Source organism: Ornithorhynchus anatinus, chromosome 3 (genome assembly GCF_004115215.2).
Source record: "Ornithorhynchus anatinus isolate Pmale09 chromosome 3, mOrnAna1.pri.v4, whole genome shotgun sequence".
Classification (NCBI taxonomy): Eukaryota; Metazoa; Chordata; class Mammalia; order Monotremata; family Ornithorhynchidae; genus Ornithorhynchus; species Ornithorhynchus anatinus.
The window spans coordinates 111,551,362-111,569,672 of NC_041730.1; the positions used below are offsets into that span (position 1 = coordinate 111,551,362).

The window sequence follows — 18,311 nt, forward strand, 5'->3', positions numbered from 1 at the left end:
TTGTATTTTTCCCAAGCTGGTTTTAATGTTGATTTTCTTCCCCCCCAAAAAAAACACCTCTAGTAATTTGCATTAAGATAATGAGCATTGTACTGAATTGATTTAGTACTATAATATAATACTGTAGTTATTCTGCCAGTGGATCATGCTTAACTGCTGTAACTCTGTACATTATGCCGGCAATTCATTTCATTTTAGGATTATGTAGATTTCTGAGAGCTTCCATTTTACCATTTTTCACTTCTCATTCCTTTTTTTTTTCCTGACAGGCAGACACCTACATGAGAATCTAAGAAATACCATTTCTGAGGCAAACTGATACCTGGTACATAGTAAGCACTTAACTCAAACCATAATTATTAAACCTCCACCGCAGGAGTCGGTCTCTGATGATGGAAGGAAATAAAATCTTGGTTAGTCATTTCAGGGTGAGGTTTGGACTATTTCTCCATTTTTTCTGAAGCAGGTCACAATCATCCAAGAAAGACTATGTCTTTTAAGGGCTATCTCAAGAGACTGAGCATATTTCTATCACAAGAGTCTTGTAGACAGTGTAATAGGAAGGGAATTCTTCAGTCTGTACCTCTCACTGCTACTAGCTATAGAACCTCATTCAGACCTTATTGCTCAAATAAGCCCTGTGCAATAAAAACCAATACACATGAATTCTAAAATGATCTGCGAGTTGACCATCTTGTCAGTTGAGACAGAAAAAGTATAAGTTCTTAGCATATGAAAGCCCAAGTGATCAATTTTCTCCAGCTATTCAGTCTTTTATGTTCATGACTTTTCCTGATTTTTGTTGTTTCATCTATCGTTGAGTGTCACCAATCCGCCCTGGCTCAATCTTAGATTGTGCACCTCTTCAGGGCTAGGGGCTTTGTCTAATTTTCATCTATGTACCTAGTCCTAGAAACTGGTACAATGCTTTGCACATAGCAGATGTTTAACAATTGCTTTAGGTTAGTATTAGGTTAGTATTTCTATGTGCTTTAATTTATAAACAGGTTATGGGAAAAAGATATAAAGAATGGAATAGACAGTGCAGCAAAGTTGAAGCAGCATGGTTACTGGATAGAGGACAGGCCTGGAAGCTGTTTGCTGTGTGACCTTGGGCAAGTCACTTAACTTCTCTGTGCCTATCTCATCAGTAAAATGGGGATTAAGATTGTGAGCCACACGAGGGACATGGACTGTGACCAACTTGACTAGCTTGTATATAATCAAAAATAACTGTGGTATTTGTTAAATGCTTACCTTGTGCCAGGCACTTAGGACTGGAGACAGTCCCTGTCCCGCATGGGGCTCACAATCTTAATCCCCATTTTACAGATAAGGTAACTGAGACCCAGAGAAGTGAAGTGACGTGCCCAAAGTACCAAGGTCCTTCTGACTCCTAGGCCTGTGCTGTATCCACTAGGCTTCTACTTTGCTGCTTTGCTTATTCCATTCATATATATATATATACATATATATATATATATATATATACCACTTAGTATAGTGACTGGCACAAAGTAAGCACTTAACAAATACCAGAAAAAAAGAAAAAAGTAAAATTCATCTCTTCGCAGTCACATTAAATACCCAGTTGGTCTTTTGAAGTAGTTTTGGGGAACAGAGGGAAGGCAGATAGTAATTGAATGCCTGCATCCTTATCTCCCCACCCAAACCTTGACTTTGACTTTCAAATCACTGTAGATGACATCATCACCCTTTCTGTCTCACAAGCTCATAACCTTGGCATTATCCTTGACTCCGATCATCACCCTATTTATTTTGTTTAATGAGATGTACATCACCTTGATTCTATTTATTTGCCATTGTTTTCATGAGATGATCTTCCCCTTGACTCTATTTATTGCCATTGTTCTTGTCTGCCTGTCTCCCCCAATTAGACCGTAAGCCCGTCAAAGGGCAGGGACTGTCTCTATCTGTTGCCGATTTATACATTCCAAGTGCTTAGTACAGTGCTCTGCACATAGTAAGCACTCCTTAAATACTATTGAAGTCAATCCACATATTCAATCTATCACTAAATTTTGCCAGTTCCACCTTCACAACATGGCTAAAATCCACCCTTTCCTCTCCATCCAAACTGCTACTGTGTTAATCCAAGCATTTATCCTATCCCGCCTTGATTATTGTATCAGCCTCATTTTTGACCTCCCTGCTTCCTGTCTCTCTGCACTCCAGTCCATAGTTCACTTTGCTGTCCAGGTCATTTTTCTACGAAAATGTTCAGGCCATTTTTTCCCCTTTCCTCAAGAAACTCCAGTGGTTGCCCATTCACCTCTGCATCAAACAGAAATTCCTTACCATTGGCTTTAAAGGCACTCAAACAACTTGCCCCCTCCTACCTCACCTCACTACTCTCCTAGTAAAACCCAACCCACATATTTTGCTCCTCAACTGCCAACCTACTCACTGTACCTCAAGCTTATCTATCTCACCACCAACCTCTCGCCCACGCCCTGCCTCTGGCCTGGAGCATCCTCCCTCTTCATATCCGACGGACAATTACTCTCCCCCACTTCAAAGCCTTATTGAAGGCACATCTCCTCCAAGAGGCCTTTCCTGACTAGCCCTCTATTCCTTTTCTTTAATTCTCCTCTGTGTCACCCTGACTAGCTCCCTTTATTCATTCCCCCCTCCAAGCCCCACACCACTGATGTACATATCTTTTATTTATTTATGTATTTATGTATGTATGTATTTATTCATTTATTTATTTATTTATATTAATGTCTTTCTGCCCCTCTAGACTGTAAGGTCGTTGTGGGCAGTGAATGTATCCGTTATTGTATATTGCACTCTCCCGAGCTCTGCACACAGTAAGAACTCAATAAATACAATTGATTGGTTGCTTGTAGCCTTGCTCAAGGCTGCATCTCCCAAGCATTTAGTAAGGCAGACAATAAGAGAAGCAGCGTGGCTCAGTGGAAGGAGCTTGGGCTTCGGAGTCAGAGGTCATGGGTTCGACTGCCGGCTCTGCCACTTGTCAGCTGTGTGACTGTGGGCAAGTCACTTAACTTCTCTGTGTCTCAGTTACCTCATCTGTAAAATGGGGATTAACTGTGAGCCTCACGTGGGACAACCTGATTACCCTGCATCTCCTCCAGCTCTTAGAACAGTGCTCTGCACATAGTAAGCATTTAACAAATACCAACATTATTATTATTAGTTGACTATCTGTAGGCTGGTTCAAGGCTGCATCTGTGAAATGTTTAGTTTGTTTCTTTGTACACAGTAGGCACAGAGAAGCAGCTTGGCCTAATGGCAACAGCCCGGGCTTGGGAGTCAGAGATCGTGGGTTCTAATCCCACCTCTGCCACCTGTCTGCTGTGTGATCTTGGGTAAGTCACTTAATTTCTCTGGGCCTCAGTTACCTCATCTGTAAAATGGGGACTGAGAATGAGCCCCACATGGGACAACCTGATTACTTCGTACCTACTTCAGTGTTTAGAACAGTGCTTGGCACATAGTAAGCGCTCAACAAATACCATCATTATTATTATCATTACTCAGTAAAAGTACCGTTAAGACCGAATGACATTCCTTGAGGATAGCAGAGGCCCTCTTTTTAAATCTGGGGCAGTTTAGGAAGATGTCCAGGGTGAAACTGCCATTCCTCTAGACTGTAAGCTCATCATGGGCTGGGAATGTGTCTGCTAATTCTGTTGTATTTTATCCCAAGTGCTTAGTACATTGCTGTGCATATAGTAAGTTCTCCATAATTACAACTGATTGATTGGTTCCTGAAGCCATCAGAGACAACCACAAATCAGTCAGTGATATTAACTGAGCACTTACTCTGGGCAGAGAACTGTACTAAGCACATGTGCCAGACACTTTAACAGTGCAATAGTAGACAAGCTCTGCCCCAACTTCCAACCCAAAATCATTCTCAAAGGCTGGATTTCATCTTGACTGTAAGCTCCTTGTGGGCAGGGAACATGTCTACTAAAACACTTAATACAGTGCTCTGCACATAAAAAGTGCTCAGTAAATATGGTAGTTCGACTGATTCCACTTTGGCTCAACCCAACAGAACATCCAGAATATAACAAGGGGTCTTAAAACCTCCTCTAGGTCCTCCTTGAGGGCAGGGCTCAAAGTTGGTACCAATACTACCAACTCTATTCTATTCTCCCAAGGACCTAGCACAGTGCTCGGCACAGAGTGAGAGCTCAATAAATACTATTGATTGATCGAAATCATCTGCTCAAAGAACCCTGCTGTAAAACCGACTAAAAAGTGTTATGTTCTATACAGTGCTTGTGCCAAAGATTAGTAGTTTAAAGGGATCAGGGAATGTTTGTACCTTGGCATATCTGTGCCCATGGCTCTGCCATTCCAGAAAATAATTCCTAAGGACTTTTGAACACCCCCAAGAAGCAACTTCCAATTTGTCCAAATTTCATGAAAAGTCTAGAGTTCACTGCTGTCCAAGTGATGAATTGTCCTAATCTTGTTCAGAAGCTGGGTTTCAGTGATTGTTTCACTCCTGACTCAAAATGCCCACACCTCCACAAACTAAGATTGAACGAATTCCCTGGAAAATCACAGGGAAACACCTACCTTAAAAGAAATGAGGCTGTAAAGTCTTACCTGGATTATCCAGATCATTTCCTCATCCCGCCCCTTGATTTTGATTACGAGGATCCAGCTGGAATATTTACTTTAGAGGGTCAGCGGAAACCCTGATAGGAATGATCCATTTACAGAGGCAGGGCAGAATGACAGGGAGAGGTGGAATGGGAGACATCCACTAGGCACTGACCTACTGTACATTCATTAGTTGGAGACTTTTGCCAGGAGAGCAAAAAGTAATGGGATGATCCGTGCTGCATGGGAGTCCCAAATTTTGCCCTCTGTGCCTACCAACTGAAAGATGGCCAGGAGAATCTCAAAAGCTCCAACTGTGAGAAGAGTAGTGTCAGAAAAAGTTAAGAGAAACTTCAGCTGAGAGTAGCACTCCTGTGACCCCTTCTGATAGCCAGGCATACCCAAAGCATAATAGCACACTTAAATGCCTCTGAGGCAGAGCACTGCATTAAGAACTTGGGAGAGTTCAAAGGTCTTAGGAAACATGATTTCTGCCCTCGAAGACCTTATAGACTAGTTCCTTCATTCATTCAGTCATATTTATTGAGCATTTACTGTGTGCAGAGCGCTGTACTAAGTGATTGGAAAGAACAATTCAGCAACAATCCCTGCCCACAACGGGCTCAAAGTCTAGAAGGGGGGAGACAGGCAACAAAACAAGTAAACAGGCATCAATAGCATCAATATGAATAAATAGAATTATAGATATATTCACATTATTAATATCAAGAAATACAATTATAAATATGTACATAAACGCACAAGTGCTTAGTTGAGTAAATAGATGCTTCAAAAAATTACAGGTTAGAGTAAATAAGATTTGTTCATAAGAGCTCCTGTGGTGGTTGTAACTTAAGTGTTTAGTGGAATGGAAGAGATTTGGAAGTGATCTGTGTCCTCTTCTCCCATTCCCTTCTTCACTGCCCTGACTTTCTTCCTGTATTCATCCCCCCTCCCAGCCCCAAAGCACTTATGTACATAACTATAATTTTATTCATTTATATTAATGTCTGTCTCCCCCTCTAGATTGGAAGTTCACTGTGGGAAGAGAATGTGCCTGCTTATAGTTATATCATACAGTCCCAAGTGCTTAGTACAGTGCTCTGCACGCTCAAAAAAAAAATTGAATGAATGAACGAGTAATAGTGGAAGTAATACTATCTATTAAGTGTTTACTGGGTGCAGAACACTGTAGTAAGTCCTTGAAAATAATATGCTGATGGGAATTAGACAAAGTCCCTGTCCTTCAGGGGGCTCAGAATCTAAAAATAAAAAGGGAGAGAGAGGCCTAGTGCCAGACACGTAAGGAGAGATGAAACAAAACACTAAGACAACATAAAGATAAAAGCAAAACTCAGTAGGGTACTGTAGCTATGGGAGGGGAATTTCAAGCTCCTTAGGGCTCAAAGTCCACAAGTCACACCCATGGACACAGTGACCACTACAGTAGTAGAAACTGGGAGAGTGGATGAGTTTCCCTAATAATGATAGTATTTGTTAAGCACTTACTATGTGCCAAGCACTTGTTCTAAGCGCTGGGGTGGATGCAAGGTGATCAGGTTGTCTCCTGTGGGGCTCAAAGTCTCAATCCCCATTTTACAGATGAGGTAACTGAAGTATGGACAAGCTAAGTGACTTGCCCAAGGTCACACAGCAGACAAGTGGCGGAGGCGGCATTAGAACCCACGACCTCTGATTCCCAAGCCCGTGTTCTTGCCACTAGGTCATGCTGTTTAAGGGACATCCACAAACAGAGGGTGGGAGGCAAAAGAAGAGTTACTGAGACTGAGAAAGATTGGCCAGAGAGGATCATGGTTCACAATTCACAGTTCCTTTAGACCGTAAGCGTGTTGTGGGCAGGGAATGTGTCTGCTAATTCTGCTGCAGTTTACTCTCCAAAGCGTTTAGTACAGTACTCTGCACGTAGTAAGCGCTCAATAAATACCACCGATTGATCAATTCACAGAAAGATATAACAAAAGAGAATCAGAAAAGAATTTTGTCAGAAATACCATGGTGAGTTAAAGTGGACCAGGATGTTGAAGGCATCCAAGAGACCCAAAAGGAATAGAAACAGCATGTATGGCCTATTGGAAAGAGCATGGCCCTGGGAGTCAGAGGACCTGGATTCTAATCCTGGTTCTGCCACTGGTTTGTTGTGTGATCTTGGGCAAGACAATTCACTTCTCTGTGCCTCAACTTCCTCAACTTTAAATGGGGATTCAATATTTGCACTCCCTCCCCCCTAACCTCTGCACCCCATCTGGGATAGGAACTCAGTTGTACCTGGATTATTTTAGAACTGCCTCAGTGTTTGGTACAGTGCTTGGGACACAGTAAGTGCTTACAAATATCATCATCATAATCAGAATTAAGATAGAATTGAATCTGTTAGATTTGAGGAGGAAGAAGAGTCACATCTCCAAGAAGCCTTTCCTGATTAAGCCCTCTATTCCTTGGCTCACTTTCTCTTCTGCATCATCTGTGCACTTCAATCTGTGACCTTCAAACATTTGATATTCATCCCATCCCCAACCCCTCAGCCCTTATGTCCATATCTCTAAATTATATATTATAAATGATTCATGTTAATGTCTTTCTCCCCCTCTAGATTGTAAACTCGGTATGGGCAGGAAACATGTGTACTAGCTCTTCTCACTTCTAGACTATGAGCTCATCGTAGAGTAGGGATTGTCGCTATCTGTGGCCAAATTGTACTTTCCAGGCGTTTAGTACAGTGCTCTGTATTCATTCATTTATTCAATAGTATTTATTGAGTGCCTACTATGTGTAGAGCACTGTACCATGCGCTTGGAATGTACAATTCAGCAACAGATAGAGACTACTCCTGCCTAATGATGGGCTAACAGTCTAAACCAGGGAGACAGTAAGCGCTCAATAAATACGAAAGGATAGCGTGGCTCAGTGGAAAGAGCCTGGGCTTCGGAGTCAGAGGTCATGAGTTCGACTCCCGGCTCTGCCACTTGTCAGCTGTGTGACTGTGGGCAAGTCACTTAACTTTTCTGTGCCTCAGTTACCTCATCTGTAAAATGGGGATTAACTGTGAGCCTCACGTGGGACAACCTGATGACCCTGTATCTCCCCCAGCGCTTAGAACAGTGCTCGGCACATAGTAAGCGTTTAATAAATACCAACATTATTATTATAACATTATTAAATCAATCGTACTCTCCCAAACGTTATATGTTCTGCACAAAGCACTCAATAAATACAGCTGATTGATTAAGAATAGGAGCAGCCTGATGTAGGAGGGTGAAGAGGAATGCAGTATTAAATCTTTCCCATAGCCTCCACAGCCTCTTGGGAGGAGCTAGCTAAAGCTGATGTGGCAATTTTGCCCCAGCAGCTGCAGGAAATGGAAAGGGAGGAGGGGAGACCAGGAAAATAGCTCCTCTGCCTTCTTTCCAGCTCTGCCACCTTCCCCCATGGTTCATTCATTCATTCATTCAATCGTATTTATTGAGTGCCTACTGTGCACAAAGCACTATACTAAGCACTTGGGAGAGAATAATACAAAAATAGACGGACACATTCGTGCCCACAATGAGCAGGGTTCACAAGCGGGTGCGTCATCCCCCCTCCGCCCAGGATGAATGGCTCGAGTGCCCCAATTATAGTTTTACTACAGTTTTCATTAGTTCCCAGCACAGTTGGAATTAATCAGCTTTTCCTTCTGTTTGAACTTTCCACTGATGTCTTCATTAGGTATCCATCAGATGGACATATTCACTAGTCTGCTCCTACTGTACTCAACTAGATCAGAGAATGACATTTTTTAAAAACGTTACTCACCCTACTCCCACTCCTCGCCATTTTTGGTAAACTTGTCCCAACACAACCCACTCCTGAGCACTAATGCCCAGCTAGAGAAGCAGCATGGCTCAGTGGAAAGAGCACAGGCTTGGGAGTAGGAGATCATGGGTTCAAATCCCGCCTCTGCCACTTGTCAGCTGTGTGACTGTGGGTGAGTCACTTAACTTCTCTGTGCCTCAGTTACCTCATCTGTAAAATGGGCATTTAGATTGTGAGCCTCATGTAGGACAACCTGATGACCCTGTATCTACTCCAGTGCTTAGAACAGTGCTCTGCACATAGTAAGCGCTTAACAAATACCAACATTGTAAAACCCTCCAACTGAAGGTGGACAGGGAACATGTCTACCAACTCTGTTATGCTGTACTCTCCCAAGTGCTTAGTACTGTGCTTTGCACACAGTAAGTGCTCAGTAAATACCATTGGCTGACTGCTCGGAAGTTCTGAACCTGCCTTTCTACTTCAGATCTTATCATCGCTGCTCCTGCTCCCTAGAGCCCCAGGGCAGCGGGCATAATGGTGAAGTGGGTTGGGTGTCAGAGACCCCGAGGAGATGAGGTAACCCTATGCAATGTGTGTCAGAGGATCTGAGGACAGGAGGTCACTCCAGAACTGCAAGGACAGGGTACAATGGGGGCTAGAGAGCTTGAGAAGATGTCACCCTATGAGGGGTATGATCAGGGTCAGAGAGCCTGAGGTGGGAAGGTCACCCTAGACCTGCAAAGGCAGGTGGGGTTCAGAGAGCCTGACATAAGGGCACCCAAAGCTGTAGGACAGAGGTGCGATGGGGCTCTCTGAGCTGCAAGGATAGGAATGTGATCATGGTCAGAGAGCACAAGCTGAAAGGAGAGGGATGCAATGGAGGTCAGAGAGCCCAAGGAGACCAGATCACCCCAGAGCTTCAAGACAGAGATGTGATGGGGGTCAGAGAATCTGAGATGATGAGGTCAGCCCAGAGCTGTAAGACAGGGTGGAGAAGCAGCGTGGCTTAGTGGAAAGAGCCCGGGCTTGGGAGTCAGAGGTTCTAATCCCAGCTCCGCCACTGATCAGCTTTGTGACTTTGGGCAAGTCACTTAACTTTTCTGTGCCTCACTTCCCTCATCTGTCAAATGGGGATTAAGACTGTGAGCCCCACGTGGGACAACCTGATTACCTTGTATGAACCCCAGCACTTAGAACAGTGCTTTGCACATAGTAAGCGCTTAACAAATGCCATTATTACAGGGTGTGATGAGGGTCAGAAAGCCTATGGAGATGAGGTCACCCCAGAGATGCAAGACAAGGGTGTGATGGGGCTCAGAAAGCCTGCGGAGACGAGGTCACCCCAAAGCTGCAAGGACAGGGGTGTGATAGGGGTCAGAGAGCCCAAGGAGACAAAGTCTCCCCAGACCCGCAAGTACAGGCAAACAAGTTTAAAGAGAGGCAGGGGAGGGCAAGCGGGGATGGGGTCATGAGGACAGGTGGAGGAAGAAAAGAGAAATGAAGGAAGAAAGCCTTTATTGGCAATAACTGACTGCAACAGGGAGGTTCTTTGTGCTCTTAACTGCGAAACCTTCATTGACTTGAAAAAATATTTGTGCACAACTGAGACATATGCTGATCCAACTGGGAAAATAATCCTGGCCAGTGCAATTGGGAAGATAATAAATTTAATGCTTTTGACAGACCATCCTAAGAAATGGTTTTTAATCAAAGAATGCCTTAATTAAGATTAAAATGTCTATTTCTTGATAAAGAACCACCTGGGACTAACCCTATTTGCTCCATAGCAGCAAAGTAGTCCCTCAATATGCTACCAAAGTTTTACCACATATCAGTAATAGCTACTAACTGTAGTCTTTGCAGTTAGCTATAGGCAATTGCTTATAAAAATGCATGTGGCCTGAATCTGCCAATTTTTTTCCAAATAATGCTTTAATTGCTTTTCAAAGAATTTTGAGCTCTTCTGCAAATAGGTTGTACACCCAAAAATTCAGAAGTCTTAGCAGAGATAAAACGTTTCCCCTAACCATACTCTTACAGCATATATTGCTGCCAGAAAGGATTTCTTTGAGTCATGGAATCGTGTGTTGATTTATTTTACTTGATAGGTCTAGTGCATAGGTCTCTGTGGAAGGGAAATAAAACAGAAAGCACTCTGTCCTTTTCAAGGGAATGATGTCAGAGGGACTAAGGTCTCCTGGATCTCCCATCTGGTCTCTCTGCTTTGGGGCTCTTACGGCAAAGGGGCTAGAGGATGTGAAACTGTCCCCTCAGCTGCCAAGAAAGGGGAATGAAGCTGAATTCTCTTTTCTTAAAAAAAAAAAAAGTAGTAAAAAGTAAGAATATCATTGTCAGGGAATAGGCAGTACAAACTCTGAATGGTGGTTGCCTTTAAAGGACAGGCATTAGAAATTGTACTCCCTTTCAAAATCCACTTGTCAAGTTATCAGGTGAGCTGTACATGATTCATGGCACAGATTTATTCTGCATGTAACTTACTGCAGTTCTTATCGTATGTATTGAGCACTTACTGTGTGCAGAGCACTGTACTAAGCATGTCTGTCTCCCCCCTCTAGATTGTAAGCCTGTTGTGGGCAGGGATTGTCTCTCTTTATTGCTGAATTGTACTTTGCAAGTGCTTAATACAAACCTCTGCACACAGTAAGTGCTCAAAAATATGACTGAATGACTGAATGAATACAACATAGCAGAAGTTAAGTGACTTACTCAAGGTCACACACAAGTTCAGAAGAAGCACTTAGAATCTGGGGGGTGGGGATAAAAGGAAACCTAGATGAAAGGTGTTTTTCCTTCCTCTTTCTAGCTCATAGGTTTAAAAATTTGAACTGAGCACCTGTTTGTTTTTCTTCCCTCTGGAGACTATTTCTCTTTCTTGCGCTGCAGTCATTTAAGACCTACTTATTGTTCTCCAAGTAGGTAGGCACACAGAACAGTTCTTGCTTAAATCCTGCTTTCTCCTTAGCTGTAGTTACTCTTGTGACCTGAGGCATTATTCCCAGACTGAGCCCCCTTTTTTCTCTGCTCCTCCTCCCCTCCCCATTGCCCCAACTCCCTCCCTCTGCTCTATCCCCTTCCCCGTTCCGCAGTACTTGTGTATATATGTACATATTTATTATTCTATTTATTAATGACATGTATAACTCTATAATTCCATTTATTTATATTGATGCTATTGATGCCTGTCTACTTGTTTTGTTGTCTGTCTCCCCCCTTCTAGACTGTGAGCCTGTTGTTGGGTAGGGATTGTCTCTATTTGTTGCTGAATTGTACTCTCCAAGCGCTTAGTACAGTGCTCTACACAGTAAGCGCTCCATAAATACGAATGAATGAATGAATGAATGAATGAATGAATGATCACAGACACTACATTAGGCACTTGGGAACATGCAATAGTCATAAAGGATACACACCCTGCCTTCGAGGGGATTCCAATTTAATGGTGGGTCCAAGCAGTTATGAGTGGTCAAATATACAGTAGAAAAAAAGAATGAGGCCCATTTAAAACCAAAAGTAAGTAATGAAGTAGATAAGTAGGCAGGTCAGAGAGGAGGCTGATAGAGTAATCCAAAAGGGATAGATAAGTGTTTAGAATAAAATGGTAGCAGTTTGGAAGGAGAGGAAAGGGCAGCTTCTAGCAATGTTGTGAAGGTTGACCCAACAGGATTTAGTGACAGATTGAATATGTGGGTTGAATGAGAGAAATGAGCCGAGGATAACGCCAAGGTTACAGGCTTGTGAGACAGGAAGAACGGTGGTGCTGTCTACAGTGACAGGAAAATTCTGGGGAGAATAGGGTTTGGTTGGGAAGGTAAGGAGTTATGTTTTGGACATATTAACTTTGAGACGACACTGTACTAAGCACTTGGAAAGTACATTAGACAAACCATTGGGCAGGGATTGTATCTGTTGCCGAATTGTACATTCCAAGCGCTTAGTTCAGTGCGCTGCACATAGTAAGTGCTCAATAAATACTATTGAATGAATGAATGAATGACAGTGTGCAAGGCAGCTGAGAGGTCAAGGAGGATTAGAATGGAGAAGAGGCCATTGGATTTGGCAAAAATGAGATCACTTGGGCCTTTGAAAGGGAGGTTTCTGTGGAGGAGACAGAAGCGAGACTGGAAGGGGTCAGGAAGAGAATAATAATAATGATAATAATAATGATAGTGGTTAAGCATTTACTAAGTGTTCTGTTCTAAGCACTGGGGTAGATACAAGGTAATCAGGTTGTCCCATGTGAGGTTCCCCATTTTACAGATGAGGTAACTGAGGCACAGATAATTTAAGTGGCTTGCCCAAGGTCACACAGCAGACTTTGGCGGAGTGGCAGAGCAGAGATTAGAACCCATGTTCTCTGACTCCCAAGCCCGAGCTCTTTCCAGCAAGCCACACTGCTTCTCAAATGGAAAAATGGAGCTGAGGAATTACAGACAGTGGGTGTAGACAACTCATTCAAGGAGTTAGTAGAATGCTAGGAGGGAGATGGGGTGATACCTGGAGGGAGCCGTGGGGTCAAGGGAGGAATTGTTTAGGATAGGAGAGACATAGGGTTGTTTGAAAACAGTGGAAAAGAAGCCACTGGAGAGCAAACAGTTGAAGATGTCAGGAGGGAAGAAGGGAGGGGGTAAGTACTTTGACCAGGTACAAAGGAATGGGGTCGGATGTGCAGGAGGAGGGCTGGAATTTGAGAGAAGGCAGGAGATCTCCTCTTGAGATACTGCTGGGAAAGATGGGAGAGTTGAAGAAGGGGCAGGAGGAGGGAGGGACTGAAGATAAGCAGGGGGGATTTTAGGAGATCACCCGTTAGTTTTCATTTTTTCAATAATGTAAGTGGCCAAGAAGGAGACCTTTGAAGAAGAGCTTTAAAACCAATATTCCTGAGTCTGTGTTTAATGTTGAGGGAAATGGGATTTTTTGAGGGGAGTGAAGCATTCCAAAGGCATTTAATTAGAAGGTAGAGGATGTGAATGGATGGGATAGAATAGGCTGAAATTTTATTAATTTGAATTGATGTTTTTTATTTGTATTGATGCCTGTCTCCCTCCCTCTAAACTGTGAGCTCGTTGTGGGCAGAGATTATCACTCTTTATTGTTGTATTGTACGTTCCCAGGTGCTTAGTACAGTTGCTCTTCACACAGGAAGCACTTAATAAATACGATTGAATGAATGAATGAAGCTTGTTGTGGGCAGAGAACATGTGTACCAATTCTATTACAGCATACTCTCCTAAGTGTTTAGTACAGTGCTCTGCACAGGGTAAATGTTCAATAAATCAATTGATTGATGGAAGACAAAGAGACCAGTAATGGGAGTGTTGTAGTAATCCAGCCAGGAAGTGATGATGACAGTACAAGAAGCTATGTAACTGTTTGGATAGAGACCCTCATGTTTGGAAAATTCCCCAAGACTGAACACTTCAGGGGTGGCTTCACAAAAGGGATAGTCCTATTCTCAAGTCTACTAAGACTCCATTTTGGCATTGCTAGTGAAGTGGGAGCAGGGCTAGGGGATGAGGCAGGACAGGATTCTGCCAGAGGACTGCCTCCTCGAGACCACCCATTGACGCCCAGTTTTCACAGCAACAAGGTCCACCCATTTTTCCAGTTTTCATAGGATGAGGGTCCACCTATTTACCCCCACTGTCATAGGAACAACATCCAACCATTTACCCCTAATTTTCAAAGGAACGGTGTCCACCTATTTACTAATTTTCATAGGAACAGCATCCACCCTCGTCTTAGGCTATCTACTCGTCTCTGACCCTTAGCAACGTCATGGACACATCTCTCCCAGAACTTTTCACCTCTGCAATCGTTCTGGTAGTGTATTCATATAGCTTAGTTGGTAAAAATACAGAAGTGGTTTGCCACTGCCTCCTTTCCCGCAATAAACCTTAGTCTCCACCCTTGTCACTGTGCTGCCCAGCACAGGTGAGTTTTGACTTGTAGCAGATGGCCTTCCACTCACTATTCACTGCCCAAGCTAGGAGTGGAATGGGTAGGCCTCTGCTTGACTCTCCCTCCAGTAGTCAAGACTGGTAGAGTACTGGGAACTCTCTAGGTGTGACCCTGAGAGGGGGGAACATGTCTACCAACTCAATTATTCTATACTTTCCCAAACACCTAGGACAGTGCTCTGAACACAGTAAGTGCTCAATAAATACCACTGGTGATTGAATGAATCCCTGAGTTGGGAAAAAGTGGAGAAACACACAGGCCAACTGCCTTTCCCTTCACAGGCCACCAGAGATGCCCCCCTCAACAACTCAGGACCACCGAGGTCCGCAGGCATTCTACTGCTAGATGGCTTCACTGGAACTTTAGAGCAGATTTATTTGATTAAAGAATTATGACATTAGTCTAGCTAAAGTTAATTTAATAACTTTGCAGTAAAGAAATCTGCAAGTTTTCGATCATAAATCTTGCCACTTAAAGCTAAAAAATGACATCATAGAGTGTAGTTTGAAAAATGTACTTTGGAAAAGAACATTTGGATCTTTATCAAAACTATATTTTTGCCAGCGCCTCCTATGACTAACCCTTTCTATTTTCAGAAAGCTTGGGACCTCTGCTGTCAATAAGAGAACCTCAAAAAAGTTAGCAATATGGGAGAATGAACTCCATAAAACAGTGTCAAACTTTCACATGCTATTGGTGGAGGTCTACAAAATTGTCCATATTGTTTTCCAAATCTTCCTGTTGGTTCTATGGAAGAGCAAGGCTCTGGGAATCAGGACACCAGGGTTCCAGTTCTGGTTTCACCCTGCAGCTAACGTGTGGCTCAGTGGAAAGAGCACGGGCTTCGGAGTCAGAGGACCTGGCTTCGAATCCCGGCTCTGCCACTTGTCAGCTGTGTGACTGTGGGCAAGTCACTTAACTTCTCTGTGCCTCAGTTCCCTCATCTGTAAAATGGGGATTAACTGTGAGCCTCACGTGGGACAACCTGATTACCCCGTATCTACCCCAGCGCTTAGAACAGTGCTCTGCACATAGTAAGCGCTTAACAAATACCAACAATATTACTTCACAATGTGCTTCTCCCCAGCTACCTGCTTGCTGCACTCCATGCTCCAGCCAAAACAACGTGGGTCTGGACCAGAGAGGGGAAGCCACTAGCATGATAATCAATTCCTCTGCAGAAGTTTTTTTTTTTTTTAAATGGTATTTGTTAAGCACTTACTAAGTGCCAGGCACCGTACTAACCTCTCAGTCCTGAAGTGTCAGGACCATGGCTCCTTCATCCTCCCGCTTTTTTCATACTAAACTTCTCACTGACTGCGGACCTGCAGCAGAGATAATTTACATTCCACCATTCCCACTGTTTCCACGATTCTGTAGTTCGGTAGCTAACCAAACATGAAAAGCATTTGAAATCAGGGAGGTCCTGATGCCAAGAGTTTGTATTTCACTTTCCTAAGCATTTAGTACAGTGCTCTGTCCACAGGAAGAGCTCAATAAATATGATCAAATGAATGAGAGCTATTTGATACAGACAACAGCAGGGGTGGATGATAGGAGACCTTAATGCCTAAAAAGACATATAAAGTCAAAAGTCCTGAACAAAGCACAACTTTCCTACCAATCAACCATATTTATTGAGCACTTACTGTGTGCAGAGCACTGTACTACATACTTGGGAGTGTACAATATAAGTAGTAGTAATTATGATGATAATTATTTTGGTCTTTGTTAAGTGCTTACTAAGTGCCAAGAACTGTAGTAAATGATGGCGTAAATTCAAGATACTAATAAACTAATACTTTTGCTATTTGTTATTATGAGAAGCAGCATGGCCCAGTGGCTAGAGCATGGGCCTGGGAGTCAGAACGATCTGGGTTCTAATCCCAAGTTCCCCACTTGTCTGCTGTGTGACCTTGGGGAAGTCACCTCACTTCTCTGTGCCTCAGTTATCTCGACTGTAAATTGTGGATTAAGACTGTGAGCCCCATGTGGGACGGGGGCTGTGTCCAACCTGATTTGCTTATATCTACCCCAGTGCTTAGAACAGTGCTTAACCCATAATAACCACTTATTATTATTATTATTTGCTAAGCGCTTGGCCACAGTTCCTTCCCCACATGGGGCTCACAGTCTAAGGGAGAGGGAGAACAGATGTTTACTGGTGGGGAAACAGAGGCACAGAGAAGTTTAGAGACTTAGGCAAAGTCATAAAGTAGGCAAGAGGCAGAGTCGAAATTAGAACCCAGGTCTCCTCGCTCCCAGGAAAAAATAATCTTGGTGGAGTGAAGGGGTCTGCCTGATGTGGGGAGGGCGTTCCAAGACAGGGTAACAGTGTGAGCAAGGGAATAGAAGCAGGACAGTCAAATTGCAAGCATACGCAATGCATTCTGGCCAGGAACTCCCTTTCTCTCCATATCTTACAGACCACCACTCTCCTCACCTTCAAAGTCCTTCTCACACCGCCTCCAAAAGGCCTTCCCTGACTAAACCCTTTTTCTCACCACTCTCTTGCCCTTCTGTGTTGCTTCTGCACTTGGATCTGTACTCTTTAACCACTTGATGTGGCTCAGTGGAAAGAGCACGGGCTTGGGAGTTAGAGGTCATGGGTTCAAATCCCGGCTCTGCCCCTTGTCAGCTGTGTCACTGTGGGCAAGTCACTTAACTTCTCTGTGCCTCAGTTACCTCATCTGTAAAATGGGGATTAAGACTGTGAGCCTCACGTGGGACAACCTGATTACCCTGTATCTACCCCAGGGCTTAGAACAGTGCTCTGCATATAGTAAGCGCTTAACAAATACCAACATTATTACTTATGTAGTTTATTTTAATTTCTGTCTCCCCCTCTAGACTGTTACTTGTGGGCGGGAAACATATCTACCAACTCTGTTGTATTCTCATAAGCACTTAATACAGTGTACTGCCCACAGTAAGCACTCAATAAATATAATTATTGATTGAGAGCGATGAATAGCTAGAAGGTTGGCTTGGGAGGAGTGAAGCCAGCAAGTTGGAGAATAGCAGGAGAAAAGAGCAGATTGGTAAGAGGGGCTCAGCTGGAGGAAAGCCTTGAAGCCGATGGTGAGGAATTTTTGTTTGACACGAAGAAATGCAGGGAGGGAGTGGGGCAGGTTCTGAGGAGAGGAATGACGTAGAGCTGTGCTTTGGGAAGATGATCCATGAAGCAGCATTAGAGAATGAAATGGGGAGAGCCTGGAGTCTGGGAGGCCAGCTAAGAGGCTAAAGCAACAATCCAGCCGTGGCCAAACTAGAGCTTGTATCAGAGTGGTAGCCCTTTAGGTGAAGAAGTAGGGACAGACCCGGGAAGTATTTTGCAGCAAAAACTGGTGGGCTTTGTCAGGGAACTGGATGTGAGAGTTAAATGATAGCAAAGGATCGAGAAGAGCACCTAGGTTGTGGTCTTTTGGGATGGTGAGGAAGGTGGTTTTTTCAATTGAGATAGGAAAGTCAGGGTGGGGAATGGGTGTAGGGAGCAAGGTGAGGAGCTAGGTTTGTAGACATGTTGCACACTGAGAAGCAGCATGGTGTACTGGATAAAGTAAGGCCTCGGAGTCAGAAGGTCATGGGCTCTAATCCGGCCTCAGTTACTTGTCTGCTGAATGATCTCGAGCAAGTCATTCCACTTCTCTGTGCCTCAGATCCCTCATCTGTAAAATGGGGATAGAGACTGAGCCCCATGTGGGACAGGGACCGTGTCCAACCCGATTTGCTGGTATCCACACCAGCTCTCAGTACAGTGTCTGGCGCATAATAACCACTTAACAAATACCACCATTATTATTATTATTATGAGACATGTTGAGTTTCAGGTGCCCATAATCAATTGATCAACTGTATTTATTGAGAGCTTACAATGTGCAGAGAACTCTACTAAGCACTTGGGAGAG

The 18,311-nt window shown here is 43.6% G+C and overlaps 1 protein-coding gene and 1 non-coding gene across 2 annotated transcripts in view; both read right to left on the reverse strand.

Annotated features, from left to right (window-relative positions):
* Positions 1–18,311, reverse strand: part of HTR7 (5-hydroxytryptamine receptor 7) — a 73,714-nt gene that overhangs the window by 25,457 nt on the left and 29,946 nt on the right. The gene's annotated exons all lie outside the window — the stretch shown is intronic.
* Positions 14,387–14,524, reverse strand: LOC114810991. The gene has a single exon (XR_003758676.1). It is a non-coding gene; the product is annotated as a small nucleolar RNA SNORA7 (small nucleolar RNA).